Below are 19,235 nucleotides of genomic sequence, written 5' to 3' on the forward strand. Positions count from 1 at the left end.
AAAACTCCTGGTGAGTGAGGGAGGGATAGCAGCCACAATGGCATAAGTTCCACCACAGGCCCGGGGAGAACTGCTGGCCCACAGAGAGCAGCCCCCTCTAATCAAGGCAGGATCCAGTGCCGGCTGCTGTCTGCAGGGACAGGTCCCAACAGCAGCAAGCCCACCGTAAAGATGCGGCCACCAGGGCTGCAAGGCTGCCTGAGACACAGGCTGCTACATGGGGAGCAGGGCTGGAACCCAGGTGGCCTCAGCCCCTCCTCACTCTCTCCAAACATAACCTGGCTGCACAGGCAGGATGCAACCCAAGTCTTCCTCAGGCCAAAGAAGGGCAGGCTCCAGCCATACTAGAGGCTTCACAAGCACACAGCACAGACCAATCCCAGGATGAGTGGGCTACCAAGTCCCAGGCGGAATGCTGACACATGGCTTTGGGTTGGATGTGAATTTCAATTGCTTCTACCAAAAGATGCTTTCTTTTATTAAAATGTCACCTTCCAACTGGTCTGAGGACCTCAGGTGGAAAATCTGTTCTAAGACAACTCCAAAAGGGTGAATTGTGCTGTGGCAGGAACCAGTATTTTTTTTTTGGCTGTGCTTGGGTCTTCGTTGCTGCACACGGGCTTTCTCTAGTTGCAGCGAGCGGGGGCTACTCTTCGTTGTGGTACGCGGGATTCTTATTGTAGTGGCTTCTCTTGTTGCAGAGCACGGGCTCTAGGAGTGCAGGCTTCAGTAGTTGCAGCATGTGGGCTCAGTAGTTGCGGCACATGGGCCGTAGAGTGCATGGGTTTCAGTAGTTGCAGCATGTGCGCTCAGTAGTTGTGGCGCACAGGCTGTAGGGAATGTGGGCTTCAGTAGTTGTGGCACACGGGCTTAGATGATCCACAGCATGTGGGATCTTCCCAGACGAGGGATTGAAGCCGTGTTCCCTGCATTGGCAGGCGGATTCTTAACTACTTCACCTGGGAAGTCCCAGGAACCAATATTTTTAAACAGAACTCAGAAGACTAACACTGACTCTGCACAGGGGGTGGGGGTGGGGGGGTTGGTTGAGAGGGGGGATTAGATAGGCATAAGTCATACAGCCATAACCCTGAGGTTATCATTAATACTCTGTACTAGGAAATGTTATTTATACCACACTGCTACAAAATAACAGCAGGAACACTACTAGTAATACTCCTGTTTCAGGCATGAGGAAAATGAGGCTTAGGAACATGTGTTTGGGAGAAGTGAGAGCTGACGCTCTGAAAAGGAGATGATGTGGGGTGCTTTTTCCAGAGCCCAAAGAAGGGAGTGAGCTCGATGAGGTGGCAAAAGGAGGGTGCTGAGTGTAGACTGACCTCAGGTGGAGCACAGAGGGCAGCGGGTGTGTTGGATGGAGGGGGAGGGGGAGTGGGATCCAATTTGTTCTAAAGGATTTGGGGACAGACTGAGGCAGGCAAGTGGCAGGGGGAACAGTCAGGGGGGTTCTGTATCTCGTGGTTCAGGATGGAAAGGGGATAGAGCAGCAGGGAGACATGACCAATGCTGGGTGTACTTTAGAGGATTTAGACAACACAACATACCAACAGTTGGACGCCAGGTGAGAGAGGGTTGCTTTGTTTTTTTTGTTTGTTTGTTTTTTTGCCAGAGCAACTGGAAAAAGATGGGTTTGATTTTCTGATATGGGGAAGGAGCAGATCTGGGGGAAGAATGTTGGGAGTGGGATTGTTTGGCATGCAGAGAGGCTGAGGAGTGTCTGCTGACAGGCGGAGGCCTGCACACACGCACACGAGATAGCCACTGTCCTCAGGGCGGTGTGGAAACAAGGGCCTGGGCCTATGCAGCAACCGATGCAGTTGAGTAACGACAGGTTCCAAATGCCAGCCTCACTAGCCACTGGCCAAGTTCCACACTCTCCACAGCCCCTGGCTGACAGGCATATGTCTTCCCTTCCAGACCAGAGACCTCACTCTGCTCTCTGCCTGAGCTACTTCCTGATACATATCTTTTGAGTGACAGTGGCAGGGATAGAGCAGCTGTGTTCTGGAAGGAAATCACACCCAAAACACCAGCTCTCCGAGTTTTAAATAATGTCAAACCTCGTTAAGGCCAAGTAGAAGGGATGAAATTTAACTTGGGAAACAGAAAGTTGATCCCAACAGCCAGCCCCCACCACTAGACACTACAGAGAACAGAGGATGGACCTCAGGGAGCAACTGGCCAGGGGAGCTTGTCACTCTCTGAGCCTCAGCTTCCCCATCCATACCTCATAGATGCGCTATGTGAAGAGGCACAGAGTGACATTAGTAAAAACTTGAATGAGAAAATCAAGTTGCAGAATGATATGATACCATTCACAGTTTTAAAATGCTTACAACCTGCAGAAAAAAATACTGAAAGAAAGTTCACTAAAATTGAAACTGAAAGAAATTGGACTAAAATCCACAACACTCATCTCAGAAACTTTCACTGTCTGTATTAAGCATTTCTGGATTAAATTACTTCTCTTAACAGGGACTATTTATCAGTTTCTTTGTATTCAAAGAAAACAAAGATAAAAAGGAGAGTTATAGATAAAATAACACTCCCACCTACAAAGGCTGAGAATTGAAAGAACAAGTGGTATTGGGTGGGGGTGAGGGAAGGAGGCCCTGCACTGGAGGGAGGACCCCCCAGCCAGCTCCTTCAGCAGGCAGAACAAAGAACCCAAGATGAACCGTGACCTTCAGTGGACTGAAAGGGGATGCCGCTGCCACTTTCCCATTTGTTGTTGGCAGCTTAACAGTCCACCTTTATATCACTTGCTACAGCGACTCCTGGGCTCTAAGCAGTAAACCCAAACCCCTTAGCTCATCCCCACAGCCCATCTTCTACCTGGGCCAATAGCTGTCCCAAGTGGACATCAGGCCACAGCATCAGTGTGGGCTCATTCTGAGAGGGCCCACGGCCCACACTGTTCCTCACTAGGGCTGCCCACAGCAACAACGCCCATACAGCTTGACGGCTTCATCTCAACGTTAAACTCTTCCACGGCAGAAGACTTTTCCCATTCATCTCCATTTTCGGTGTGGAGCCAACAGTACGGGTTCAGAATGTGCTACTGAGTTAAACCTACATTTCTGTAAATTAGCCTCACAAAGTGTATGATTCCTGGGGTTGCCCTACAAGGCAAAATGTAGCAAGCAAGTCAAGGGCTTTCATTAAAAAGTCCTGGGATTTCCCTGGTGGCGCAGTGGTTTAGAACCCGCCTGCCAATGCAGGGGACACAGGTTCGAGCCCTGATCCGGGAAGATCCCACATGCCGTGGAGCAATTAAGCCCGTGCACCACAACTACTGAAGCCTGCGCACCACAACTACAGAAGCCCGTGAGCCTAGAGCCCGTGCTCTGCAACAAGAAGCCACCGCAATGAGAAGCCCACACACGACGAAGAGTATCCCCCACTCACTGCAACTAGAGAAAGCCCACACACAGCAACGAAGACCCAATGCAGCCAAAAACAAAAAAAAAACCCTGCATTCTGACTTTCTGGGAGGCGAGTGTACTGAGATGGAGCCTCACAGGTTGAGGCCAAGGCGGGAACAGGAATCCAGGGAGATGGTCCAGGCAGAGGAACAGCATGGTCCAAGCCACTGAGCTGTGAGTCTCAGGCAAAGGAAGGGAGGCCACAGTTGAGTCCTGTGCTAAAGGTTTCCTGAAAAAGAGAACTAAGTCTTCCTCACTGATTGAAGCTGGGTTCTGAACCCTTAGTTGTCTGAAAACTGAAGACACTCCAGAATACAGGTGTTTTCTCTCTTGGACATCATCGGAAGGGCCCCTGACCCAGCCACCTGGCTAGGAGCTCCTTGGGCCTTCAAAGACCTGAACTGAGAAGATGAGGAGGACAGACTCTCCCTGCAGCAGTCCTGCGATCCAGGAGGGGACAGGCCACACCCATACATGTGGGGGCAGGAGGACAGGTGCCATATACCCAGAGCCTCTGGGGGTAGAAGACCAGCCTGTCATCCCACAAGGTGGAGAAATCCAAGTCTAGTGGGTCTGGAACCCAGGTCCAACACTCTTCTTTCTACCTGGCATTCTTACAAGCTGCCCACTGTGGAACGTTCCACTATACACTCTAAAGCCCTTTTGTTAATCATGTTTAAATTGTTTGTTTTCACCTGGAGAGACAAGCACATGGTAGGGCTTAAATGACACTTGCCAGTGAGGAGCAGGACAGAACAGCTGTCCTCAAATGCCTCCACGGCAGCCTCACCTCAGAAAATTAAGACTTGCCCTGCCAGGGGCTGCGGAAGCACTCATGGGAAGGCCTGGGCAGGGAAGACCCCTGCAACCAAAAGGTACAAGCCCCCTGTCATCAATGTTCCTGGTGTATCCCCAGCTCCAGAAGAGTGCCAGCCACATAGCAGGTGCACTTCAAACATTTAACGAATGAACAAATGTAGGTTTTATAGAGAGGAGCTCAGGGACTGGGGGGTGGGGTGAGGGGTTGGTGAGCACGGGCTTCCTTTCACCACTGGGATTCTTGGATCTCAACCCAAGTTTAATGCTCCTCTGTTGTTAACAGAAATGTGGGGTCTTCCTTTACAGACAGAACACCTTACACTGACTGAGTATTTACCCCACATGGATCATCTCAGATGCAAGGTGAGTGCTATCATCAGCCTCTGTTTTACAGGTAGGGAAACTGAGGCAGGTGAAGGTCACACAGCAAGTGGGTGGGACACTGCTGGGAACTGAAGCCCATGCTCCTCCAGACAGTGCCCACTGAAACACCCCCGTCAACTACCTAGAGTCAGGCGTGGTTTCCAAAGGACACAGGAAGCTCCTCACAAGCAGGAAGTTTCGCTCTGACCCAATGGGGTCCAGACGAGATATTAAATGTTTACAATTTTATTGAGTGTTATGAGTGAGACCACACCTTTTGCTGTTTGCTTTCAGAGTACAGTAAGTTCTGCTGGAGCTCAACATATGCATTCCCAAAACTTGCCACATGGTGCAAAATCATTCAATAAAAACACAGGGCTGGACTTCCCTGGTGATGCAGTGGTTAAGAATCCACCTGTCAACGGAGGGGACACAGGCTCGAGCCCTGGTCCGGGAAGATCCCACATGCGGCAGAGCAACTAAGCCCGTGCGCCACAACTACTGAGCCTGCGCTCTAGAACCCGCGAGCCACAGCTACTGAGCCTGCGTGCCACAACTACTGAAGCCCGCGCACCTAGAGCCCATGCTCCGCAACAAGAGAAGCCACCACAATGAGAAGCCTGTGCACCGCAATGAAGAGTAGCCCCTGCTCGTGGCAACTAAAGAAAGCCCCTGTGCAGCGAAGACCCAATGCAGCCAAAAATAAATTAATTAAAACAAACAAACAAAAAACACAGGGCTTGTAGGAACAATGGGGTTAGGGCACAATACCCTAACACTTCATTAGCGCCATAAAAAAAAGACAGGAACCTGATTTTTAAATGGAAGCACGTTAAACAGCTAAGAAATACACAAATGCTGCCTGAAGCCTTATGCCTCACCTGAGGGAAGATCTGGTGTTTGCTGTGACAGTGGGTGAGATGCAGTTTCTGAGTTACTGTGACATGCTGGAAGGAGGTTGTCTGACCCCAGAAGGGGATGTGTGTGGCCCAGAGGGGGCAAGATGCGCATGTGAGGCGTGTGCATTTTCCTTTAGGGTACCAGCAGGCGCTCTTTTAGCTAGGAGCAGTTTTCCGGATTCCTATAGTACAGGAGTCTGCAAACTTTTTCTTAAAAGGGACACAGTAAATATTTTCAGCTCTGCAGGTCATTCAGTCTCTGTCCTGATTACTCAAGCTCTGCAACTGTGACAGTTCGTTCTCGAAGGGGCACGGCTGTGTCCCAATCAAACATTATTTGCCCAAACAGGCCAGCAGCCTGTGGGCCATAGCTTCCCAACCCCTAGACCTAGCATTTCTCCTGGACAAAATCGCACATAACCAAACGGTGTGCCCAATATATTAATAGTGTTGGAACAAACCTGCTTTTCCAAACAAGCCTCACAGCAGAACTGACAACAGAGAAAAATCGATTTCAAAAAAAGGACCTGAATGTGTAAATTCAATCCAAGCCCAGAACTCAAGGTTAACCCTTTTGACAAGTCAGAAGAAATTTAGTTTCAAAAAGTGTTGAATGCAGACTGCTTACTTCAGGGTCAGTCTGTCCCACTACCTGGGTCTATTTTATACCATCCTAAAAGCCCTACACACTCTCAAGATAAATAGGTCCCTCGTAGAGGGAAATTACATGCTATAAACTCAATTGCTGCAGTGGATGAAACTTTAACCCAGTTACAGAAACAAGCAGGTCCTAAGCACACGTGCCTGAGCATCAGACCAAAGCTCTAAGGAAAAGCACAGGAGCTGAGAACGACCTGATTGGGGGGGGGGGGGGGGCGCAGGGGTTAAGCCAGGAAGGAAAGTGTGAATCAAGCACACTAGGGCTGAGCCGCTGGAGACCTGGGGGTCCTGGGAAGAGCCACAGGGCCAGGCTTCTCCAGGTAACCAGAAATCACCTTTGCCCTTGAGGGCTGGGGACAGGGGGGTCATCTGTGCTAGAGAAACCCTAAGAAGTGCACTCTACCTGGTTGGAGGGGTTGGGATCTGGGAGGACACAGGTTCACACCATACTGCACCCAACTGTCCCACTCCAGTGCCATCACAGCCATGCACCTTGCATCCTTAATGAACCTCAGTGCATTCTGCCTGCAACTGTAGCTCCACAGCTCAGCCCCAGCCTGGGGACACCAGGAGAGCCTCGGGAACAGCAGTTAGGCTCAGCCTCCACCTGGTCAGCACCTTGGTCCTTCAATTCTCCTGACCTTTATGTGAACGCTAGGCCTGACTGGTAGGCACATCACCTCACCCCCAGCCTTATGGCGTCGTGTCCATCCCACACAGGAGCTCCCTGGACCTGGGGACTTGTTGCAAGTTTTCTGAGCCTTCTTCCTAGCGTTAAGAGAAGCCGACGCTGGCTCGCCGGATAAACAGCCACGTAACAAAAATAAAAGACTTGACCAACAAATTCTTCTGTCCTGCTGAAGGTGCTCACTTGCTCTTTCAAAGGCTTCTCATAAGGTGGGCAATCTCACTGCTGGCCTCCAAAGGTGGCCAGTGGTGCCTAGGCTCTGGGTAGGCTGAGGCAATGAGAAGGGAGTAAAAAAGGGATGAGGAACACAGGGTGCTCCAGACTTGGGAGCATCTGACCCCACCTGATGGACACCCTACTGGCAGAGGATGGACGCAGGAAACCAGGGTGTCGGCAGACCCCTCCCTGCTCCCCAAAATGCAGCACACCAGGCTAGTTGAACACCAAGCAATCTTGCGCCACACACACAAATACACACGTGTGTGTGCACCCACACTCGTGCAAACACAAACACATGTGCCCACGTACACATGAACACCACACACATACGTGTGCACAGTTTTCATCCCCTCCTCCCACCTCCAAACCTTCTCCAATTACCTTACAAAGGGTCTTCTCTATTCATTTATGAGCAAAAGAACAGCAGTTCTTATGGGTGATCAGTGTCCAACTATCTCAAGAAGAAGCAAAACTATTAAGTATGGAAATAAGATTAGACACAGGGTCCAGGATCACCAACTTCTAAAGCAAGTGAAGGAGCCCAGAGGGCCTTGCAGAGAGACCTGCAGGGCCTTGTGCACACCTCCGCCACATCAACCCACAATTCCTCCAAGACAAATAATTTCGCACCTGGGTGGAACAGCCGATCATTTTAAAATCACTAGCACTGCAACCATGCTCATTTCTACTACTTTGTGTACACAGTAATTTAAGTTTCCAGAGAAGGCGAAGAACTGACTTTTGTCTACTGTTGTTTATCTGAGTGACGCCTGAACCCAGAAGGGAACTTCTGCAGCAGGGAGGAGCCTGGTCAGTTACTAATGACCAGGGACACCCTTCTCCTAGTTCACAGCCCATCTGGTCCAGGACGTGAACACCGACAGCCTCCAAATACTGATTCTGCACCAGACAGTGACCTCCAAGGGGCCAGTGACCTGCAGGTACCACCTTTGTGGAGGGCAGGAAGAGCAGCTTGGGGGGATCCCCGCCTTCATGGGAGCAAAGATCCAGTAAGGGCTATGAGATATGTGTGTCAATCACCATTTTGTTACAAATCAACACTGGAAAAGAAATCCACCCTGCCCGACCAGAGGAGGAGGCTAAGGATCTAGCTTCATTTGAGCTAGGCCCCAAGAGTAGAATCTGGAGCTGTAGACAGAGATGGAAGAGGGAGAAAGAAATGGTAGCACAAAAGGTGAAGTGGCAGAAATACACAGGCGCATGAAAACCCATCTCCAAAGTAAGTAGATGAAACCAAATAAAAGGAGATCAAAACTTTTAACAACTTTTTAAAATGGAATGAGGTTGCTTAAAAGGAAAAAACAGGGCTTCCCTGGTGGCGCAGTGCTTGATAGTCCGCCTGCCGATGCAGGGGACACGGGTTCGTGCCCCGGTCCGGGAAGATCCCACATGCCGTGGAGCGGCTGGGCCCGTGAGCCATGGCCGCTGAGCCTGCGCGTCCAGAGCCTATGCTCTGCGACGGGAGAGGCCACAACAGTGAGAGGCCCGCATACTGCAAAAAAAAAAAAAAAAAAAAGGAAAAAACATTCCCCCATTACAGTGAGGCCACTTATATTCAGTTTAAGAGGCTAAACAGTGATGATCGGGCCTCCAGAGACTTCTCTGACTCAGGGTGCCCTGCAGGAGTGTAGGGACTGGGGGTGGGGTAGGGGCCCTGACCAGCCCGCCTTCAGCCTGTGAGAGTGAGGAGAGCTGGAACCTTTAATTAGGTCCTGAAGGACAGAGGAGGGGAGTGCTGAGACCTGTGAAACGGCACAGAGTATGCTGCAAAAAGACACATGCACGCACACAACTTAAATGAAGTGCCTCCAGTCACTCCATCAAACAAATCAATCTGAGCACTGGCGCTCTCCGCAGGGAGCTCTCTGCCCTCAGCCCCCAGAGGTGCGCTCTACCTAACCCTTCAGGGGAGAGACACCATTTGCAAATGCAGCGCTCAGCTCAGACACAGAAGTCAAAGGGGAAGGTTAAGTTCAGGAGCATCTCGACCTCCTCCTAACAGGGCACTTCTATCATGCCCGGTGCGCCCAAACACCACACTCCATCTGAAATGCTAATGACCCATCTAAAAGGCCATCACCACCCAGAGGAGTCATGCAAGATAAAGTCAGACCAAATCAGCCATCCTATGAAAGTCACCTCAGTCCTTGGTTCAAGAACCACCCAGATATGTAGGTATATAGAATGTTAAGACTGAAAAGAGTAAAAAAAAAATAATGTAAAAAAACCACACACACAGAAACTCAGGCTTTTACATTTACAAATAAACACACATTTACAATCTGATTATTTTTTTAAGGTGGAGGACATGTAAATACAGCCTCTGAAATAATGCTTTTTTGGGATATATTTAATAAAATTAACCTAGAAAGCAGAAACTTTAATGTACTCAAGTAGTAACCACCCAACATTTTAAAAATAAAGCCTGAATGGTCTTCAGATTCCTAAAGGAAAATCCCATGTAGACGTGCACTGTGGAGAAAGGCGCTTGGAAGCACCTCACCCCAGTACCGCTTGTGGGAACAGAGCAGGTTTTGGGACAAGTCACCTCCAGAAAAATCAGTGGTCACTGCCTTCAATGAGGCTCATGCCACAGTAACAGCCAGCCCTCTGGTAGCATGCCCGGCCACTCAAACTCACCTGGGGACTTGCAGGGCCTGGCCTGGAACAGCCAAGTCCCCTGACCTCAACAACTATCCTCCCTCCCTGGAGTCATGGGGGAGGGGCGGCTAAAGAAAGCACAGATCCTGTTGGGGAAGATGGTGTAAGTAGGGAGTATGTTTTTATCTTCCCCCAGACATAGACAATCTCCTAAAAACTTCTGAAAACAGGGAACACCACTAACCAGACAGGCCACGCAGATTCCACTGAGCTCTGTCTACCCCTCAGCCTCATGCCTTGGCCTCTGAGTGCCCCTTCCCAGGGACATGAGATGAAAGCCTGTCTACACCTCCTAGTCAAAGCACACAGTAGGACAAAGTACACCTAAACTGATCACGTTTTAAGAGGGGAGGAGAGAGATGGGTAACGAGTGTTTCTAAAACTGTTGGTAGCACCCCCAGGCTCACCCCCACATGAGGACTTGGATTTTGTGTTTACACTCTCAGAAGTCCTCAGTAAGCACCCAACACTGCCCACCTGGAAGCGACTCCACATGGGTGTCTGAGCCTCTGACAGCGGGGGCCTGTGCCTGAAGCCCAACCCCTGCAGCCCCGGAGAGAAACAAATGGTGCCAGAGAACGCGACACAGAAATAAAGGTGCCACCTGTGAGGGGAATCTGAAAAATATGAAATGTCCACAGGGAAATGGTGACCAGGAGTCCTCTGGTGTAGGACGTCACTGTGAGGGATGTCTGGCTGAGTTTCCCTCCCACGGTAAAGGACCAGTCCTCTGTCCCTCCCAGCTGCCTCCTAGGCTGAGCCTCCTCGGCCCACAAAGGGTTACGCCTGCCATTTCCATGCCACCTGCAATGTGCCAATCGGGCGTCACATCAAAAATGGGAGGGCTTAACCCTTCCAGGGCTGACTCCCTCAGGGCCTGGCCAAGAACGCAGCCCTGACCACCAGCTTCATCGAGCTGGAAATGGCAGGAGGTTTTACACAGAAAATTCCAGGAAGGGCCAGAAAAGCCTTCTCCAGTCTTGGGAGGAAATGTGAGTGGAAAGTGGGAGAACCAAATGTGCATCTTTCATCATTTTCAACAGGACACCCAGCAATGTGGTGACGCCACTGCCTGGAAGCACTGCCTGGGCTCCTTTGTCAGCTCCTCCCTGCGCACATCCTGCAGCAGGCAGGGCCGGAGGCCGCCCCAAAAGGCTCAGAGCCAGCAGGGAAACCTACGTCTAGGACTAAATAAGTTTCTGGTCTCAAAGAAGCCCATGGGCCTACGAAACAGTTTCTACTGATGCACAGTTCTTGCAGCACTTCCTGCACAGCTGTGAGAGCTGGAACAGAAATCCTACTTCTCTCCTCCACCCTGTAAGTGGAAATCTTCCCCTTGGGCAGGGGGTTGTTCTGGGTATAGACACCTACAACAACCTCCAGGAAATAGCCAAGCTGACCTAGAGCATATCACATCAGTGGTCATTTTGTAAAACACGCTACTCAAGGTAAAAGCAAGGCCTCACCCCAGCCAAGGCCCTGCCGGCCTCTCTGACCTGTCTACTGCTGTCCCCCACACGTCCCCGCTACCCCTCGACCCTATTCTCTCAGCTCCAGCCACTCTGACATTCCAGCTGCTTCTCTGAAAACCAAGTTTACTCCCACCTCAGAGCTTTTGTACTTCCTGCTCCCCCTACCTGGAAGGTCCTCCCCCATGTCTCTGTATACCACTCTCTTCTTCAGCCGAAACAGCAAAGTTACATGTATCTCCCCTCCATGCACTTCGGTGGGTCTCTACCCCCTTCCCACTTCATCACCACTTGACATTCTATTTACTCATCTCTCCGTTTACGTGTTTGTCCCCCCCACCCCATCCCCCACAAGAACAGAGAATATATATCTCTTTGTTCAGTGCTACCATCCCAGGGCCCAGGACAGAACAGGTGTTCAATACATATTTGTTAAACAGATGAGAAAAAGTACTTTCAGAACTTCCAGCTATGGCACTCCCCTTCCTCGTTACATAAGCCAAAAAGTCTTCATGTCAATAGAAAACATAATGATCAAAACCAAACAAAACCCTTACTGCATATCATATATGACAATCAACTCAAAATGGGTCAAAGACCTAAATACTAAAAGCTAAACCTACAAAACTCTTAGAAGAGTATGTAAGGGTGAATCATGACCTTCAATTTGCCAAGAGATTCTTAGATATGACACCAAAAGCTCAATATCAACAAAAGAAAAAAGATAAATTAGACTTCATCAAAACTAAATTCTTCTGTGCAAAAGAGAGTGAAAAGATCAACAGAGCGGGAAAAACATTAGAAATCATATCTCTAATAAGGGTCTGGTGTCAGAATATATAAAGAACTCTTAAAACTTAAAAACAAACCCAATTCAACAAAACAGGCAAAAGACTTGAAAAGACATTTCTCCAAAGACAGACAAATGGCCAATAAGCACATGAAAAGATGTTCAGCATCATTAGTCATTAGGGAAATGCAAATCAAAACCACAATGAGATACCACCTCTCACCCACCAGGATGACTATTAAAAAAAAGGAAAATAAGCGTTGTTGAGGATGTGGAGACATTGGAACCACCACATATTGCTGGTGGGAATGTAAAATGGTAAAATGGTGCAGTAATGTGAGAAACAGTCTGGCAGTTCCTCAAAAAGTTAAATACAGAATTACCATATGACCCAACAATTCTACTTCTAGATATATACCCAAGAGATGTGCATTTATTCAAACAAAAACTTGTACATAAATGTTAAAAAGCAGCACTCTTCACAACAGCCAACAAGTAAGAACAACCCAAATGTTCATCAATGGGTGAATGGATAAACAAAATGTCGTATATCCATACAATGAAATATTTTTCAGCCATAAAAAGGAATCGGGCTTCCCTGGTGGCACCATGGTTAAGAATCTGCCTGCCAATACAGGGGACACGGGTTCGAGCCCTGGTCCTGGAAGATCCCACATGCCACGGAGCAACTAAGCCCGTGCGCCGTAACTACTGAGCCTGTGCTCTACAGCCCGCGAGCCACAACTACTGAGCCTGCATGACACAACTACTGAAGCCCATGCGCCTAGAGCCCGTGCTCCGCAACAAGAGAAGCCACCGCAATGAGAAGTCCACGCACCGCAATGAAGAGTAGCCCCCACTCGCTGCAACTAGAGAAAGCCTGTGCGCAGCATGAAGACCCAACACAGCCAAAAATAAGTAAATAAATAAATAAATTTTTAAAAAGGAATAAATTTCTGATTCATGTCACAATGCAGATGAACTATGAAAACATGCTAAGTGAGACAGGCCAGACACAGAAGGCCATACTGTATATGATTCCATCTATCTGAGATGTCCAGAGCCACGCAAATCTATAGAGACAGAAAGTATCGATAGATTAATGGTTGCTAGGGACTGGATGGCACAGAGGTAGGGGAATGCAGGAGTATAGGCTAATACATACAAATTTCACTTTGGGATGATGAAAATGTTCTAGAACTAGAGGTGATGGCTGCACAACGTTGTGACCGTAGTAAATGCCAATGTACACTTTAAATGTGTGAATTTTACTTTATTATTTTTTAAGCAGGAAAACAAAAAACAAAATAATCTTAACCTCAAGAGCCACAACCCCTCTACGGCTGCTAAATTACTAAAACGCAAAAGCAGGTTTACTATGACCCCCAAGAGCACCGAACAGGGTCCTCAAGGAAAGACTCCTTTGTGTAACAAGATCCCAAACAATCGAAGAGCCATTGTCCACTGGGATGCAGTCCTTCCACGAGCAACAACCGTCAGCTTCTCACAGCAAACAAGGGGACCAGAGCAAGCCCACGGTACAGATGGGAGTGTGACCACGTGGGACACAAATGGGACAATTTACCAACAGGGAGCCAACTTGGAGAGAGGGCAAGACCTCTGATGGCAGGGGTCACACGGGCCAGCACCGCAGATCTGGATTCAAGTCAGGTCCGTCACAGGCTTCACACTGGGATTGTGCCAGACGCCTCAGTCTCACAGACATTTCACTCACGCATTCACCCAAACACCTGCTTAGTTTCTACCAGGGAGCAGGAGCTAACTGGGCCCCAGGGACACCCTTGGGGTTTCAACAAAAGGCCTCCCACCCATAGCAGCATAGCTCCAGTAGGCCACTGGGGGGACACACACAGATGTGTGGGGTAGGCAGTGGACAGAGCAGGCTGAGACATGGGGCTGAGGTCCCTCACACACTGGGAGTTGCAGTAATCCCTAGATCACACATAAGGATCAAACCTGCAAAGCAGTGCTTTTTATAAGACGAAGTCATACTGAAGACCAGCTAACTACCTACTTTATCCAGTCTTAATTGGCTATGGCTGCTATGTACAGACCACACCAATAGAGGTGAGATTGATTTCTAATGAATAATATATTAATTTATGTCAGAAAGCAACATATGGGACATTACAGCATCAGGGTGTTGATGCACTGTGGTGATAAAATGCACTCTGGGTACTGGGGGAGGTGGGCGGAGTGCTCCCAGAACAGAAGGTGCCATCAGCATCACACTACATTAGGTCAAAACCAGAATGCCTGGTTCATCTCTGCACACCTCAGCTTCCTCACCTGTGAAATGAGAACAGCGCCCACTTTATCACTAAGGTTCTTCAAGGGCTCCATGAAGGTACTGTAAGGGTTGTTATTACAGAAAATGAGAATGCTGTTAACAAGAGGTTGTCCCGCTTAACAGGCTACTACTGGCCACAGCCCCTCACAGCAATTCCAGAATCTCTGCTGAAGGTTTTCTGCTTGAATTTTAACCACAAGCGGCCACCATCCTCACTTTTGTAAACGAGTGTTTCCCCTGCCCTGGGTGACATGAATCATAAAGCTCCCTGAGGGAATGCCTGGGTCAAACACCATCTTCCAAACTTTTCATTACGGAAAATTGCAAACATACCCAAAGAAGCAGCGAGAACAGCACAATTAACTGCTCATGCCCACCACCCAGCTTCCATGGTTGTCAGACGACCACCTTGGTCTTTCACACACCTCACGCCCACTAGCCTCTAAGAAGCAAATGCCATACAACATGCATTTATGAACAGTTCAGCGTTTATCACTACAAGGACACAAAACCACAATCCCATGATCACACCATCAACAATTAAACAATCATTCCTCAATCTTTGTTGAAGTCACGCTTGGCTGAAACCTACAGGTTCCCCTGCCACTTTCTTTTCAATCATATGTTGAAGAAATCAGGCCATTTGTCCTGTTTCCCACAATTGGGTTTTGCCAGTTGGCATCCCTGTGGTATAATGTTAACACAACCCCAATGTCCCAAAACTAGATTTTGAGGTCCAACCAAGCACACATCCCTCTGGAAGCATGTGCACCCTTCCTTGGGGGCTGGAAGCCACTGAGGTCCACTGTCTAGACCCACCATTTCATCAGATGCCTGCAAATGTATGAATTTATAATCCCATCGTTTCATATTAATTAGCCAGAATGTTAACAGCTACACGGTCCATTAAGCCACATGTGGCTATTTAAAAAGATTTAAATCAAATAAAATTAAAACTTGACTTCCTCAATCACGATATTCCAGGTACCACGCTGGACAGTGCGAGTAGAGCATTCCGGAAAATTCTGGCAGCACTGATCTATCTTCGAAGGAAACTAGCTCTTACCCCCTTTTTTGTTCCTTGCAAATACAGTCTGTAGAGTAGAAGCAAGATAAATAAATGCTTGCTTCTTTCCTTCTATCTACCAATTTTCAAAATGAGTTGATTCCCTAACACCTTCCAAAGGGCACCAGTGAGTTTCTTCCTTTCCTTTGAGCACCAATAGGAACACTGGATTTTTTTAATACATTTGAGGCTCCAACTCAGGGACTAATTCTCATTCACATTTACCTGCCCCACCCTTGGTGGGGTGGAAGGGGGGATTCCTTCTGACACAACCCTGGTACCATCTTATACAACTGGGACATTCCCAATGCAGATTTAGAATTAAAACATTTTCACTTAAGTATTTTGATCTTTTATTTGCATATGTCTTTCATCCTAAAAATTTTGGTTCTTTTTTTTGGGGGGGAGGCATAGTTCCCCAACCAAGGATCAAACCCAGGCCCCCAGCAGTGGAAGCGTGGAGTCCTAACCAGTGGACCACCAAGGAATTCCCAATTTTGGTTCTTAAAGACATCAATTACTTGTTTTCTCCTACAATATGTAACAGTAAGACTATGGGCATTGTTGACCTGAAACCAAAAATATGATTCCTAAAAACAGTTAAAGATTTTTTTCTGATTTTTGCCTTTATGGCATATCTCATATCTTACAATCAAACTACTATGATTTAGGGAATTCCCTGGTGGTCCAGTGGTTAGGACTCTGCAATCTCACTGCCGAGGGCCTGGGTTCGATCTCTGGTCGAGGAACTAAGATCCCGCATGCCACGTGGCATGGCCCCCCCAAAAAAGGAAAAATAAAAATAAAATACAGGGCTTCCCTGGTGGCGCAGTGCTTAAGAATCCACCTGCCAATGCAGGGTACAAGGGTTCGAGGCCCTGGTCCGGGAAGAACCCACGTGCCACGGAGCAACTAAGCCCGTGTGCCACAACTACTGAGCCCGCATGCCACAAGTACTGACCCCGCATGCTACAACTACTGAAGCCTGTGTGCCTAGAGCCTGTGCTCCACAACAAGAGAAGCCACTGCAATGAGAAGCCCGCGCACCTCAACGAAGAGTAGCCCCCACTCGCCACTACTAGAGAAAGCCTCCGCGCAGTAACGAAGACACAACACAGCAAAAAATAAATAAAATAAATTAAAAAATAATAATAAAATAAAATATAAACAAATACACATGTCTATATCCCACCCCCACCGTTCCTTATGAGGGATAAAAGTGAGTGCGGTACATCTCTTTATCTTTCACCTTATAATTTTTTCTACTCATTTCACCCTAGAAATCCCATCACCATGACAAGAAGACACCCCTCCTTCCTCTGCTCAGGGGCTCGGCTCCACCCCACTGGCGATCCAGCCCCATCAGTCCCAGGCCCAAATGACAAACATCTAAGTTATTTCCAGTTTTATACTTCAGAATGTTGTAATGAACAGTCTTGTCACAAACCTTATTTTTGACAGTCTATCTTTGGCATACATTTCTAGAAGTGGACTTGCTGGAGCAAAGGGTAAGCAAATCCCCCTCCGAGGAGTTGTGAACCTCCAAAAGCAACATATGGTGCTGCGTGATTCCCACCAAGAGAATGGTGTCCACCTTTCAGGACAAAGGGTCAGAAATATCTTAGGGAAGCTCCAAAAAGCATTATTCTTAGTATCAGAAAAGACTGAGTATCGTTTATGCCTTGGTTAAGGGTCATCTGCATTTGCTTTTCCTGTTTGTTTTTCTGTAAGTCACACCCATTTTTGATCCTTAACACCAAGCACAAGGCCAGTCTCTCAGCATGCGAGCAGTATACGTAGCTGCTGAACGAACAGGACCCGACAAGCAAAATTCAAGGGTGGACACCAATTCCATTAGCCCAAGCAGGCAGCCTGACCCTCAGTATTCACACTGACAGCCACATACACTGTGGGGGCATCGTGTGGGGGCTGTGTATGCGCCTCAAGACTCCCCAGGACCCAGTCCTCCTCCTGCCTTGCTCTTCCTCTGTGCCCAGAGTCCTGGGCAGCAGGAATGGGGAGGCCTCAGCTGACTTTAGGCCATGGTTCAACTGAAAGTGGAACAATCAATCAATCTGCTGAGCTGACTTACACCCACAACAAAAAGTACACAAGCTGACATATTTATACATCTCTTAAAAATAACTGCTCAGGGAATTTCCTGGTGGTCCAGGGGTTAGGACTCTGTGCTCTCACTGCCAAGAGCCCAGGTTCGACCCCTGGTCAGGGAACTGAGATCCCACACCGCAGCCAAAAAATAAAATTGCTCAAGGGTGTTTTTGCCTGTTTGACATCGACCACCATCTGCCACAACCATTCACAGACCATCCTTTCCCGTCAAGCCCCTTCACTCACCGGGTACAGAGAGGCAGGGCCAGAGGGAACACCTGAGGGGGCTTCCAGAAATTCCCTCCGGAATCACCAAACTAACTGCTTTGTAATGCTCTGGCTGTGTCTTCCTTGTTGACCCTGTGATAGGAAAGGAGCAGTTTTCTTTCATTCATCCATTCATTCACTCAGCAAGTACTTACTGCTTGGACTATGTACTTCCTAGTTAACAAAGGGCCCGGCAGAGGTGGGGTCACCCAGCCGAGGACCTCAGAGAACCCTAAGCCAGCCCACTGCCTTCAGACAATGCCCTGGGCTATAGGATAGGGGATGATCACTCACCCCTCTGGGCTGCAGGTAAGACCTTGTCAAGACGTAAAGTACGATTTTCCAACACTAACGTCCAAAGAGAGCCTGTTGACAATCAAGCGCCAAACCCACTTTCTAGGTGGCTGGCTCACTGCATGCTGCCACCAGCACCAGGTAACGAGCACTGTCAACACCGATGATCCTCAACTAGCCTAGGAAACCGGCACAGACTTTGAGTCATTTTTTGTCTCCAGAGAGCTCTGGGGGCCTGGGGCAGGGCTGGGGGGGCATGTAAAATGGTGCAGCCACAATAACAACAGTCTGGCAGTTCCTCAGAATATTAAAGACTCATGACCCAACAATTCCACTCCTAGGTATATATCCAAAGGAAGTGAAAACAAGTCCACACAAATTTGTGTACATAAATGTTCACAGCACTATTCATAATTACCGAAAGGTGGGAATAGCCCAAATCTATCCCAGATGAATGGATAAACAAAATGTGGTCTATCCATTTGATGGAATATACTCAGCCACAAAAATGGATGAAGCACTGACTCATGCTACAGAGTGGATGAACCCTGAAAACTTGGTGAGTATGAGAAGTTAAATACACAAGGTCATAGATATTATGTGATTCCATTGATATGAAATGTCCAGAACAGGCAAATCCATAGAGATAGAAAGTAGATTAGTGGTTGCCAGGGGCTGAGGAAGGGAGATTGGAGAGGGACTGCTAATGGGTGTGGGCTTTCTTTTGAAGGTGATGAAAGTGTTCTGGAACTAGATAGACGTGATATTTGTACAACTCCTGAATATACAAAAACATCACTAAACTGTATACTACAAATGGGTGAATTATATGGTATGCAAATTATCTCAATTTAAAATTTTTTATTTTTTTTTTAATACCAGTAAAGTTTGTTTTTGCTGGGTAAACATTCTGGAAATGTTTTCCTGACACCAGGATTACCTGACCGTGCCCATACTATCATCTCGCTATATGCAGATAAGAGCTGAAACCTCACAAACCGACCCCCAACCCTTGTCACATACCTTGCTCAGCCCAGCAGCCAGTTCTTACCCTGTGCAGCTGTGACACTGTTTGAAGGGCATACACCCCTTGGAAAGTCACCAGCCAGCAGGCCTATAAGAGGAAGCAGCTAACCAACCCAGGAGGTCTCCA

The 19,235-nt window shown here is 48.2% G+C and overlaps 1 protein-coding gene across 4 annotated transcripts in view; it reads right to left on the reverse strand.

Moving 5' to 3' along the window:
• The window catches only part of GATAD2A (GATA zinc finger domain containing 2A), a 99,151-nt gene that overhangs the window by 41,698 nt on the left and 38,218 nt on the right, over positions 1–19,235 (reverse strand). The window contains exon 3 of one of the 4 annotated variants that reach the window (XM_082837321.1): positions 17,768–17,881. The exons of the other annotated variants lie outside the window; for them this stretch is intronic. The gene's annotated coding sequence lies outside the window, so the exon portion shown is untranslated. The remainder of the gene's footprint in view (positions 1–17,767; positions 17,882–19,235) is intronic. 4 annotated transcript variants of the gene reach the window in all.

Source organism: Leucopleurus acutus, assembly GCF_964270905.1.
Source record: "Leucopleurus acutus genome assembly, chromosome: 3".
Taxonomy (NCBI): Eukaryota; Metazoa; Chordata; class Mammalia; order Artiodactyla; family Delphinidae; genus Leucopleurus; species Leucopleurus acutus.